The 13,970-nt window shown below is 41.8% G+C and overlaps 1 protein-coding gene and 1 long non-coding RNA gene across 2 annotated transcripts in view; one reads left to right on the forward strand and one right to left on the reverse strand.

Annotated features, from left to right (window-relative positions):
- PER2 (period circadian regulator 2) overlaps positions 1-10,991 on the reverse strand; it is a 66,232-nt gene extending 55,241 nt beyond the window's left edge. Inside the window, exons 1-3 of the mRNA XM_067538927.1 lie at positions 10,938-10,991; positions 10,434-10,551; positions 2,148-2,210 (exon numbers count right to left, since the gene is read on the reverse strand). The gene's annotated coding sequence lies outside the window, so the exon portion shown is untranslated. The remainder of the gene's footprint in view (positions 1-2,147; positions 2,211-10,433; positions 10,552-10,937) is intronic.
- On the forward strand, positions 10,331-11,686 carry LOC137147127 (uncharacterized). The gene is made up of 2 exons (XR_010918156.1): positions 10,331-10,595; positions 11,153-11,686. It is a non-coding gene; the product is annotated as an uncharacterized lncRNA (long non-coding RNA).
- The last annotated feature ends 2,284 nt before the right edge of the window (positions 11,687-13,970 follow it).

Genomic DNA, 13,970 nt, shown 5'->3' on the forward strand with positions numbered 1-13,970 from the left:
TTATATAGCAGGCAATTTTGTGAACAGACTAATTCCATAAACATTTGGCCTCCCCTGTTGTATATTTTCATGATACAGGAACTGCCTCAAGTTTTCCATAATAATTCGGGTCCCTTTCACAATAAAACTTTAGGACCAGCTCTGAGCCACAGCTGAAAATTTTGCACCTATGCACTGGAAACATGGCTGCATTCCCAACATTAATTAAGGCAGTCTCATACACAGTCCTTCCAAGTTTTCACATTTATTGTAGGGGACAGTGTCCTTTCCCTACTATCTTCTTCCAAACAGTATTTGGGCTAAGGAAATTAAATTTTTATCCTCACTAGTTGAGATCTTTGAAAATAGGCCAACAGGACTTGCTATTCTTGCCATGAATTATGTATTCTGCATTTGGTTTAACAATCTGCTATGATGCACGGAATTCTCAATTAAATCCAACTAAAAATAAGATTCTGTTTCAAGATCAACTGTTTCACTGAAGACAGGGCACTCCAGTCTAGTAGGGTCTAAAACAGGCTTCCTCGTGCCCATGCTTGGGAAATGTTTTTAAAAAAAATAGTTACCTTTTTAAAAGGTTCAATACAAAAGTCTTTTGCTCCATGTTTAACTGACCTGAGTAGCCATGTCAATGTCAAAGATTGATCTGAAATTTATGAAGTAGTTTTCAGCTACTCCTTGAAATACAATGATATGAAGGCTGCATAGCATCTTAAATTGCATAGATCCGAGCCAAATCCCCCTTTTAAAGGGAACAGAAGTCGCACCTGCAGTATTAAAAAAGAACAGTAAACCGTCAGCTTTAAAAACCCAACTAGGTAAGGTTTTTGTAGCAACAGATGAAGATCAAATGACCAGAAGGATATTTAGGTATGCATGTGATACAATTGATGAATACAGTATACTTAATTATGCCCAAAATACTTAGAATTCTGATTCTGCATCCTCAGCAATGTTATAGCACTAGCCAAAACTCCTGACCAGGCACCCATCTCCTCCCTAATACATCGTCCCCCTCCAGCATACATAAAATGAAGCTGCTAAGATCATCTTCCTTGCTTGTTGCACTGACCACATCACCCCTTCTTTGAAGCTCTCCACTCTCTCCCCTTCTTCATTGCATCATCTTCTAGGTTTTTCAGAACCCTGCTCCCAGTATTCTTATTTCCTCACACACTTCCTGACCCTGCAACGTCAACCTTGTCTGCCTGTTTGTCAACGTCTTACATATGGGAAACTCTCCTTAAACTAATCTATAAGGCAACTACCCTCTCCAAACGTCCAACAGAGTCTTATCAAAATTTTGTTTTTCCTCAGTCTGTGCATGCACTAAACTTTAGTCTTCTGAAGTCATGTTTTCCTGCATTTTAGAGAAAAATAAAGCAATTTTAAATAACTCAGTTCTGATTTGCAATTAGGGCTTCTGATTTTAGATTTTAACAAATAAACAATAAAACACGCTCCTCCCAAATTAAAAAAAAAAATCTGTTTATCCTTTGAAGATCACAACAGTTTTCTGTATAGGGAAGACTGCAGTATTTTGAAATCTGTGTGTGTCGAAGACTATTTAGGCACAGACAATCCACATCTGAATTAATATCAGGGTGACTAAAAACTAGAATGACTCTCCAAAAAAAACATACTATCCCGGAACCTGCCTGCTCTCCACATCACATCCTGAGGTCAAAATTTTGCATTTTCTCTTGACCCACAATCCCACGGACTTAGATTTAAATTAGCCTCCATGTTCATTGGTCCCAGGATCACCTTTGGCATTGGGATCACTTAAAACATCTGAAAGGAGAACCCAAAATAGTGAAAACAAAAACAGAAAATCACTTTATTGCATAGAAAGATGCAAATCTAGCACTTGGTATTAGATGTGATGCTAGAAGGCTTCCATTTTCTAAAAAGGAAACAGAAGCCAACTCATTTCGATGTGCTTCATGACTTTTACCTCACTCACTATGTTCTGAAGTTCCTGTTTGTCAAAAATGCTTTATATATAAATAAATAATAGCTCCAATGCAGCATCTAATGCAAAAAAAAAAAAAAAAAATTGTGATATGAATTCAGAGTAATCAAGAAAGCAAAACATACGAAGTTCAGATCATTTATTGTGGGGAGAGCATAAGTAAGACACTCACCTTAATGAATGTGCTAATTATGATCTTTCCAAATCAAGGTCTGAAACTGTAGTTAATGCTCTCCTGCAAAAACAAAACAAAACAAACAAACCCAATATAGTTTTATAAATAAACTACAGAAAAGGATTTTAAAACCCCTGTTTATTTCATAAGTACATTTAATTAGGGGAATAAGAGCCTAGTCATGCATGATGGAAAACATGAATTGTAAAATGAGAGAGCAATTATATTCATTACTAGGATTCAAAAGTGAACCCAAAGGAAATGGGAAAATTCCTTAGCTACAACCAAAATCTGAAAATAAAGCTATAGCATTTGTACATGAAAAGTTACTGATTTCTGTTTTCCTTCGTAAATTCAAAAAAGCTTCACACCCTGTATTAGATCCTAAATCAACCAGACACAGGCACAGGTTTAAATATGTTAGAAAAACTTATTTCAAAGGCATTTACACAATTGCTTACCTACCAAAATCCAAGTTAAAGAGTCCGTATATTCCTAGAGTAAAAACTGAGATCAAACACCTGAAGCAGGCAAAAAGTTGCATTTCTTACTCTACAGGTGTTTGAGAAATAGTCAACTCTTGCAAGACAAACACAGAACCCCGTATGATAGTCTTTGCAAGAGAAAAACATTTTAAGATAACTTTTCAACTGCATTCAGCTAAATAATCCTGTGGAGTAAAAAATATTCAGTACATATATAGTATTTGGAGCTCATTATGGCCATTACTAGCCCCTGGCTCTGACACACTGCTATGCATTCACAAGAAAAACTGTTCTTGAGAAATGTGATTTATTACCACTCTAAATTAAAAACCACAGTGAAAATCACTACCTAAACAAATTTTAAAAAGATAAAATCCGACACCACATGTTGGGTCCTGATTTTGATATAAAACTAGTTCTGCAAGATCAGCTACAAAATCATTTCACAATATAGATATTAACATCTCTTTCAAGTTTCCATCACACTATAAATTACAGAATATTGGCTAATTATGGGGCTCTTTTATGGCATTAAATTTATGAAAGCACCAAGCATACAAGTTGATCATGGCTGAACTGTTAACATCACTCTTTAGTGGAAAAAAGAGTTGTATTACATGTACTGTAGCGATGTCGAAAAACTGCAATCCAAATCAGGGTCCTATTACTGTAGGTGGTAAACAAACAGTATTTAAGGTACTTATATGGCCCTGATTACTGAGCACTTAATCTTTAAAATGTGTTTATCTTCCCAACGATCCTACGAGATAGAAATGTACTGTTATCTCCATTTTACAGATGGAGAACTGAGGCACAAGAGACTAAATCACACAGGAAGCCTGTGGCAGAACAGAGAATTGAACCTGGGTCTCCCCAGTTAGCACCCTAACATCTGGACCATCCTTCCTCTCTATTGAGAGAGAGAGTCTGCTTAGAATTGAAAAAGAAAGGTTCCTTATCCCATAACAACCATGGTTCAAGATGCTGCAGTCAATGTGGATCCCACTGTATGTGCACATGTGCCCCCATATGCAAAACCTTGGAATCTTTTGCATATCTGCGTCTGTCAAAGCTGCACACGAGCACTGTGCTTCCTCATGCTCTGATGTGATGAAAGAGCAGTGTGTGAGTGAGAGAGAGAGAGAATCAGATCCTTAAAGAATGCTGATACCATCAGATGGGAGAAGATCAAAAGCAATTGTATCAGAGGATGATATACGATATCACCACCAGATGAACACTGATTTTACTGAATAAGAGTCCAGAATGTTTTAAACTGCAATAAGTAATCCAGGATCTTTGATATTTAGGTCTGCCCAGATACTAGGCAGTATGGGCCACCTTGTGAATCTCTCCTCCACTGCAGGAGTAAGTCTCCTTTAGGGTGGTTTCCTGCTTTGTGCCAGGATGTGCTGAACATGTGAAGAGTGTTTCTTTTCCCCAGGTACTTTCATCCAGCGGCTTCCAGGCAGTCACTTACTCCTGGTTCTGTGACGATAGATCTGAAAGTCTGACTAGGGTCTGTGCAGATATAAGTAGCAAGTCCATCAGCCAGAAATGTCTCACCCAGTAAGAAACGATGAGGATGAGCCTGGCCCAATCTTGTCTGGCTTTGACAATCATCCCAGGGATTAGCAGGATCAGTGGGAAGGCATATAGTAGCCCTTGACTCCATTGTAGCAGCAAGGCATCCAGTAGGGATCCCTGGCTTATGCCCCGCTGGGGCAGAAAACAGGGCACTTTACATTGTCCTTGGAGGCAAAACAGATCTAATACTGGATTCCCCCACTGGTAAAATATCAGTTTGATGATGGATCATAGCAGTGGTGACTCGTACTTGATGACAGATGGTGTATTTCCTGAGCAAACAAAGTCATTACTGATTCTTGGCAAGTCCAGGGCTATCAAGGATATACTGTGCAAACAGCATAAGTTCCACAATTTGATCATTTCTCTGCACAACGGAGAAAAGCAGGCGCCCTCTTGCTTGTTTATATAGTACTCTGCTGAAGTGCTGTCTGCCAGTATCTGTACTATAGAGTGCCATAGGACCAGAAGGAATAACTAGCACTCTAATGCTATTGACGGCCTGGAGTGTCAAGACATTTACATGTAGGCTCATGTCCTCCTAGTGCCATGTCCCCTGTATTTGTAGAGGGTCTAGGTAAGCACCCCATCTTATCCCAGATGCATCCACGATTGTGGATGATGATGGAGTCTTCAAATGGTACTTCCCTTCTTGACGCTGTCCACGTGTAACCAAAAGGACAGTGCTCTAAGAAATGTGAGACAAGATCACAACTGTTTTGCTCCACTGATACTTCTTTTGACGGTAAACTGGCCTGAGATTAAGTTGCTGGGGCCTCAAGCAAAGTCTGGCAAGTGACAGCAGGTACACAGAGACATATGGTCTGATCATTGTGAGGCAAGTCCATACCATGCTGGTCATTTCTGATTATTCCATTTATCAACAACTAAATCATCATCTATCCTCCTATGAACTATCATCCATGCTGAAGTGATTATTTCTTGTGGTTCATGAATAAACCCAGCCAGGCAAATGGGGACAGGATATAATTAATGCTCATCAGTTTCACAATAAGATTTGGCTCTGATCAGCCAGTCATCTAGATAAGGATAGACACAAATATCGTTTCCTTATGTGTGCTATCACAACAGCAAGCCATCTGATGAAGACTCTCGGCGCGGTGCACAGTATAAAGGGCATTACCTGGTAGTGATAATCATTAGGCCCTATCATAAGTACAAGGTACTTCTTCAGGCTGGGTGGTTGGCAATGTGGAATGCAAGTCGAAAGTCACCAGCCAATCAAGAGTCTGAAGTGATGGTATGACGGATACAAGCGCTACTATCTTGAAGTCAACGCTGTGTATGTATTTATTCACTCTCCTCAGGTTTGATGGAGTCTCATGTCAATGTATGAGAAGAGTCAGCAAATGCTACAGGTGAACACACATGCGAGGTCAGACCAATACAAGAACTGCAAAGACAGTTACATATGGGATAGACAAACTGTCCATGGCCATTGCAGGTTGCTGTATCCTTTGTTGTGCTGGGACCTTCTTACGCCAGGTGTCAATGCACCTTATTTCAAAGCAGTAATGTCAATATGACAAACTTGCCACCACCTTGCTGTGTTATGCGCTGCTGCTTCCTAATTGCAGGTGTCAAGCCCCCGTCCCATTCCTGTCCACGCCCCCTGCCACATCCCTCCCCCACCAGGGGCTGGGAGCAGGGCCATAGTTGGGGCAAAGGGGCTGCAGCAGGGCAACAGGAGCTTCGGGGTCCCCTGTGCTCCCCACAACGTTCCTCCACTCCGTCCCCTCCTCCCCCAGGGAAGGGCACGCCCCACACTTTGAACACCTCTGCTTTAGACTGATTGTGAAACGAAAGCAATTGACTGCATGAGTAAAATGATTAGTTATAAACGGATCACCAATCAAGTGAGCAACCAGTTCAGTCATCAGCAAATAAAAGCTCCTTAAGCAAATCTGTCACTTTTATGTGAGCACTAAAATGTTGCTGATTGAACAACTTCCTATCAGTGCAGAACTGGATAAATACTCCTCTGTCAATGGCATGAAATGCATCCATAACCACAGCTAGAAAAAAAAAGGATGGCAAAAAGCATGGCAACCAACACACAACCTTGTTCAGAGCCACTAGTGAGCAGAAACAGGTCTGATATCTTGCCATTTTCCACCACTCTAGCCATCATGGAAGGACTGAATGACCAAAAAAAAAAAAAGAAAACCCATGCACACAAACCAACTTGGCAGGGGCCATCCAAAGATGAACAAAAATTTCTAGAGTCCCTCATAATTTACAGAGTCAAAAGCTTTGGCTGAGTCAACAAATACTATGTAAAGACCAAGCTTTTGCTCTCAGCACTTTTCCTGAAGCTTAGGGGCTGCAGAGATCATGTCTACAGTGCTCCATCCAGTCTGGTGAGGGGGAAAATGGTTTCCACAAGACAGGTGTGAAGTCTATTCAATATAACCCATGCAATAATTTTCCCAGCAACAAGGAGTAGGGAAATGCCTCAGATTTAGGCTAGGATGAAGATCCTCCTTCTTCAGAAGGAAGAAATAATGGGAGTGAATGCAGATTTTGCAAACTGTACAATTATGTATTTAGACTAACTAGTACATGGACTTCACACTGTTGACCCAATCAATGTATTCATCCAGCCCTTGTGTCAGTTTAAGAGCACAATGTCATCTGATCCAATGCCAGCAGGAGCCACAACACTCTCCACACACAGCTAGCTAATAAGGGAAATTTATAATATTACATGAGCCCACTAGGTTCTCTTTTTTCAGCAGATTATGTGTAAAGAGCTTTAATGTAGTCAGAGGAAAATGAATAGTAAAAAAATGCTTTACACACTGCAGGACTCCAGAGGGGGGGAAAAAAACTAAAAGAAAGAACTGAAACAGAAGAGGCAAGGACATGAAAAAAATAGGTCAAGATACAGAAACTAAGAATGACAAAGAAAAGGTGACAGAGAAACAGAAAGGATAGAATGGGAAAAGAAACAAAGGGCAGATGCAGAAATGATCCTAACCATTCCACCACAGAACCCAGTCAGAAACCGTGGTAACCTACGGACACTATGAATGGATTCATATAAAACTTAGAATTAAAACTTGGAGGCACAAAACTTCATAACATATAACAGCAGTTTTGTTACTATGCATCATAATTACTAGGTAACCAACCATTTCCGGAAAAGCAGCTTGTGTTCAGTATTACATAATGCATTAAAGAGAACATGCTGTTCCCTTTTAAAATAGTCCAATTATGACTACTCAGTACAATGCTGTTAATTCAGATGAATTACTATTAGACTGAAGGAGTTTTTAAAAGCACAAAACTTGTTTTACACAGCTAAAAGATTATGTAAGAAATAGAAGTTACATTTGGTTTTTTCTTTTTAAACCTTAGGTCAGCCTAGGCTATCAAGAATTAACATTTCCTGGTCATCAGATAGCAATCAGAGATAACCCCTACTCACATCTTGTGGTCTATTGGTATTTAGCCTGAAAATTAAATACCAAATTTTCAGTCTGCTTAATAAGATATGATCTAATGCAGAGGAAAAACATATTAATATAAAAAGATGAGGTTCTTGGACTAGGTCCAAAACTAGTTTAGTCTAGAAATTCAAAGAGTTAGTTTTATTTAATATCACCCAAAAAGCCCAATCAGGATTTGCAGATAAGAGGCACTGTGCTACCAGATGCACTAACACAATAAAATATGCTCTCTCCCCACAGAACTTATTCCTGTGCAAATACAACGGACACAATGATATTTTTCAGGCTGGAAGTAACCTCTCCCAGCTCAAGTGGTTCACTTATATGTATTGTGATTTCAACTAGATGTCTTTCAGAGATAAAGATATAATCCCACTAAGAAAGAAACAGCAATAGCAAATATAATAGTTTTCTACACAAAGGAATCCAGTCGACAAAATCAAGGTTTCCCTACTTCAGATCCTGCAAAACCCTGACCCATACCTCAAATAATGAGCCTGATGTGATAGAATACATGGAATTTTAGAACAGAAATTCTTCATTCAATATTAATGACAATTTTTCCTTTCAAGAGTTTGAGACAGAAATGTTTCTATCCAAATAAATGGCAAACATTGTCAAAAAGATAATACTATACCCTACAGTGGTGTTCAGTATTGCACCACTATCTCTGGATTTTTATTTATGTTTGTTTGTTTTTTAAGCACTGTACTGCAGTATTTAGGTGATATTCTGATAGCTAGAAATAACAATTTGCTTTCAATAAAGTTAACTTCAGCCTCCATTTTCTTGAAGGAAAAATAAAGTCATATAAAAAACTACTTTACAGGTTTCAGCAGAGACAGCAACTATTCGTAAATAAAAACAGGAGAAATCATACTGAATGGTACGTTTAAAAAAGAAAGAAAGAAAAATAAATACCTAGCTCTTTAGCACTTATAAAATTGCCTTTAATACATGTTGCTTGCATAGGTATAAGTGTAGGAATTGTTTTTAAACAATGGTAATCCACTCAAACTGCATCAACCAGTGTATGTGTGTGTTAGTAGCACAAGATCACTTGACATACACCATTACCACACAATGATGGTAAAAAAAATTATATATTAGTAGTGGTAGAAGCCTCCCACCTTCTCTTTGAAACTAGTACATAATGTACTTGTGAGGTTCACCAATGCTACAAATGCATCTGTGCCATGTATTAAGCCTTAGCAAATCCTTATCTATATACCTCAGTAAATACTTAGACTGCCACCATCTTCATGTTAGCAGCTTCTGGATTTACTTTCATCCTTCCTGAGAAGTAGAAGCCAATTCCCAGAGGCACTAGTAGTATTGAGAAATGTTACCTAAATAGTTATGTAATATGTAAACAGTCTGGATGGTTAAAGGAACACTGACAACTTGAAATCTTGTCAAGTCTTAATAATGTATTTAACAGCCTCAGGTACTACTCCTGACTTCACCTGCCAAACTTGGTTTTAGAATCATTAATTTAATTTTTATGTTCTTTCCTTTGCTGCTATATGAAAGGCCCACACAGACAACAGTGAAACAATAAAAGTCTCACACGCACACAGCTGTCAAATAAGCAACATAAAACACCAAAAAAATTTCTCTCAACTTTCTGTTACTTTTTCCTGCTGTTGTTGCAAGATTACTGTAACAGAAATGTGGTATTTTAGTTCACTTTAGTAAAATGGAAGGCTTATTTAAAGTATGAAAAGCACATTTGTATTTTTCCCTATGTAATCCTAGCAAGCAATAACGTATTAGTATGATGTAAAGTTATGACCCTTTTTAATGAAAAATATGCAATTAAAATATGTAAGGTTGTGGAGCTTAGAGCTTTACACTTCTATTTTAGAAAGTTATTTTTATAGAACAGGTTTTAAAACAACTAAAAGATTACAGTCCTTAAAATCCTCCTAATCTAGTCTCTCAACTGAAAACAGTTACTAAAGTCACAAATAATCTGCTTTGGTCTCCAAATTAGAAGACACCATCATTAAGCCCATTAGAGATCCTGTTGTAGATAGGACCACACTGTAGCTAAATTCTCTCAAACGATAATTTAGTCAGTGTATTACTCTAGAACAATTATTAAATGTTAATTTCCTTTAATAATACCAGTTTTGTCCATACTAGTTACTTTAAGTACTGTTCAGCATATAGAATTGTTTTACAAAGACAGTATATGTGTATGTAAGGTAAATAATAGCATTTTATAGTTTTGAGACAGTTTGCTAACATGCGTAAAAAGCAACATAAGACAAAGCATCTTGCCTGCTTCATCTAAGGTTTATTTGAGTCTGTTGCAGAGCATGCTAGTACAATCTTTTATCTCCTCATTTTATAGAGGATTTGTATGCATATATTGAAGGTTTAACGGTGTCCAAGTTAAATTCTATCTGACTTTAGAATTTGCATTCTGAATTGATATTTAATCACTTATCTAGTATTTTGCATGTTTAACTCATTCTATGATCATTAAGATATATGCATGCCATCTACAACATGCAACTCAGCTACAATATTGTAAGACACTCCTACTGGAAAAGCAGAATCCAACTGAACAGAACACAGCAGAACTTAATTTAAAGAAAGTCAGCAACAGCTAGATTTTAAGGTCACATGTACCATCAGTTTAAGTGCAAGTACAGCACTAAATGTGATTAAACAATTACTCCATCCCATCACCCTGCCTCCTAATGCCAGACTCGAAGGATTAGAACCACCTGCACTGCCACAGCCTCGCTGGGAACTCACTTCTCACAGCGCAGGAAGGGTCTTGGTCTCACTGCAGTGCCAGGGCCATTGCTTTCAACTCACCATGGAAGAGGAACGAGATAAGCGCTGTATGCAGCACAGGGAGATGGGGACATTCAGTGCACACCCCAGTACAGACAACTAACACCTCCACACACCCACCGCCCACACCCCTAACGCTGCCACCCAGCGCTAGCCCACCCAGCCGCTCTCCCCTCAACCAGCCCCCCGCCCCCTGCAACCCTCAAACAGGGCAGCGGGCTGGGGCTCCCTGCGCTCGGGGGCCGCGCCGCAGCCGACCCCGCAGCCCGGCCGGCCCCGCTGACAGGGCAGCCCGCGCACTGCCCGCCCCCACAGGCGCAGGGAACGGGGTGATGCCCCCCCGTCTGCAGGCCCAGCCCCGCGCGCGGCGGGCCCGGGAGGGGGTCGGGGTCCTTGTCCTCGTCTCCGTCCCCCGTCCCTCACTCACTCACCCAGCTCCGTCCGCACCGCACCACCAAGCCGCGCCGGCCCCGACTTCATCATACACTCAGAAACGTGACTGCGCCGGGGCAGCCACCTCCCCGCGCTTCCCATTGGCCAGCGAGGCGCCCCCTCTGCAGGCGTCAAAAGGCACCCGCCGTCCCATTGGCTCCGGCAGACGTCGCTCATTTTACATAAGCCTCACGTGCGACACCATGTTTTCCAGAAGCAGCAGCAGCCGCGCAAAGCCCCGCCCCCCTTCCGGAGCGCTGGTCTGCCGCAGGCTCGAGATACTCACCGCCGCAGCGAGGCTCGCCAGGCCCGGCGGCGCCCCAAGAGCCGGGCTGAGCAGGGGGCAGAGTCCGCCGACGGGGGACAACGACTGCGTCACAGCCAGGGCTGGATGGGCGATCTGCGAGACGGCGCCCCAGCTGAAACTGCTGCTGACGTCAAGGGGCGCTGGCAGAGGCGGGCGGTGTCATGTGTCAGACGGGGCGGGGCCAGGGACGCTGGCTCCGCCCCAACAGCTGAGCCCTGCCCCCGCCTCTTCCCTTAGCCCCTTTGCCCGCAAAGTCTAAGTCAGGGGTTCTCACGCTTTGTTTGTTTGTTTAATATTTCAGGCTGTGATACTCCTTCCCCCGGCCCCTCACCCCGCCTCCCTTACTTCTGCGCTGCTGCTGGGGGTGGTGCTGCCTGCAGAGCCCCCAGCCAGCAGCTGCTGCTCTCTGGCTGACCAGTTCTGCGGGGCTCTGGCAGTCAGCGGTGCCTGAGGCAGACAGCTGTAGCCGTGGCAGGTGGAGGCTGACAGCTCGTGACCCCTCCTCTCCCATACTAATCTCGCCACCCTTTGAGGGCTCCCAACCCGCAGTTTGAGAACCCCTGAACAAAGCGCTGGGGCCAGTGGAGTTTTTCAGTATTTCTGCACAGGGGAAGAGGCATTGGTGAGAGAAAATAATTCTGTCGGCCAGTTTTAAGGCCCCCACATGGACTGTGAGAGACACAGGGTCTAGTCCCCGGTTTCAATCACTCTTTCATTATTTGGCCACAGTGGAACAGCTTCCGCAGGCTAGACGACTCACTATCCCACAGCTCAATAGAGCATTCGTCTGAGAGATGGGAGACGCCTCTTCAACTCCTTTCGCCTCCTCTGGCAGTGTAGGGAATTGGACCTGGGTCTCCCACCTTCCAGCGGTAGCATGCTCTAACCCCTGGGCTAAAGTTGTAAGGCTGCCACCCCCTCCTCCTCTGCTGGTTTTGTGTGGTCCAAGGCATTCTCCCAAGAAGTGCCAAAGCTATCTGACTCCAGGTGGTGGTTTCCCTTTCTTGCCTGTGTAATTGGAGATAGGTGCCACCCTACAGCCTAAGCTTTCATGCCTTTCTTCATAAGAGGGGAGCAGCTTAGTACCTACCCCTTTTGTTGGTCTCTCCTATTGCCTAGCTTTGGTGGCTCCCAGCCTACCATCCTGGCTTTTGTGGATCACATTAGAAGGTACTTTGCTCACCATATTTATTGTACAGATGCCTAACTCAGGTTTTATGGATCATAGTGGTGTTTGGCACCCAAGTCCCCATAATCATCCAAGGATGGATAGGGCACTGGATGGCTCTCAAAGGCTCTCTCTATTGCCCAATGGTTGTTCCTCTGTGCATAAATACTTAAAAGCTCCTCTGGTCCAAGCATGTAGTAACATGCAGAAATGTTATTCATTTCCGTACAAGCCTGATCATTCTCAGAATAAGATCTGAACCTCCATCACCTTGTGTAGTTATTTACACCTGTGCAAAGAAAGAACAGAGGGGTGATCAAAATACTACCACCAGTAAGAACAGAGTAGTGGTCAAAACACACCCACACTCTCTCTCCTCTCTCACTCACACACACACACAGACACAAAATATATTAGTCAATTAGTGTCTTTGTTCTCCATCTATAAAATAGGTTATTTTAGCCCAAAACAGAAACAAAGGAGACTGTTGTCCAGGTTCTATTCCCTGCCCACATCCCACACATGCAGACACACATTTGAGTGAACTACTTTTGTTATTGGGTTGTTTAAAACCATTTGCCATCCCCAAATATAAGAGAGTCCTTCTACTGTTTTGCCACAGCAGTGTGCTAATGAAAACTAGGTTGTGTTCTCCTTTCATTTCCAGTGTATATCAGTACAGCAAGTTTGTATCAGTACAGTAAGTTACTCCTGATAATAATGGTATTAATTAATATTCAGAGGCTATGAGGTTTACTACTCCTACAGTAGTGCACATTCCTGCAGACAATCAATTATTCTTGTTCACAGCCAAAGAAACAACCAGCCGCTATGTTAGCTCCTGTCTTGCTAGAAACACACCAAAATAAATGGTTGGGGTATTTGGATGTGAACATGGGGTCATCCTGGCTGCTCTTCCTCGATTTTGAGGTCACTGAAGAGCTCTTCAAAACCCTACTGAACACCTCTGCCCCCTGGGCTTTGAAAATCATTAAGCTTTTATTTAACCAGAGTAAACAGAATAACAGCTTTTGGTAACCCTTCTTCTTACTTCCAATGGGAAAAGCTAATCTTACAAGTGCTTGATGGTGCTTCTGACCTGATCACAATGTAGCTCCTCGACCCCCTCTGTGATCCTGCTTCTGCTCTCCCCAAGAATCAGTGTCACTTTCAAATTCAAAATCCCCAAATGACCAGTATGGATGGAGGTTTCATTCAGGAATCTAAGCCTCTGTCTCTCTCTACATCCAGCCCCATATGTTCTGTTTGTCTTCGTCCAACAACATACCCCTCATACAATTTCACTTAACTCTTGTAACATCTCCTATTATACAGTTTCAAGGTAACATAGACCCTTCTCCTCTCCATGTTATTTCTCTTCAATAGCACAGACATTTCTAAAGTGTCATCACTTTGGAAAACTATGTGCTACAACTTGAAAAGTTTTGTCAACACAGCATCTCTTTTTGTATCCTAAAAGCTTAGCTGATTTTTTTTTCAAATGCAAAGTTTTTACATTGAAAATAATGGCCTTTTTAAAAAAAAACAATTTTTGTG

The sequence above is a fragment of the Emydura macquarii genome, unplaced genomic scaffold, assembly GCF_026122565.2.
Source record: "Emydura macquarii macquarii isolate MOO-44397 ecotype Brisbane River unplaced genomic scaffold, CSIRO-AGI_Emac_v2 contig_499, whole genome shotgun sequence".
Taxonomy (NCBI): domain Eukaryota; kingdom Metazoa; phylum Chordata; order Testudines; family Chelidae; genus Emydura; species Emydura macquarii.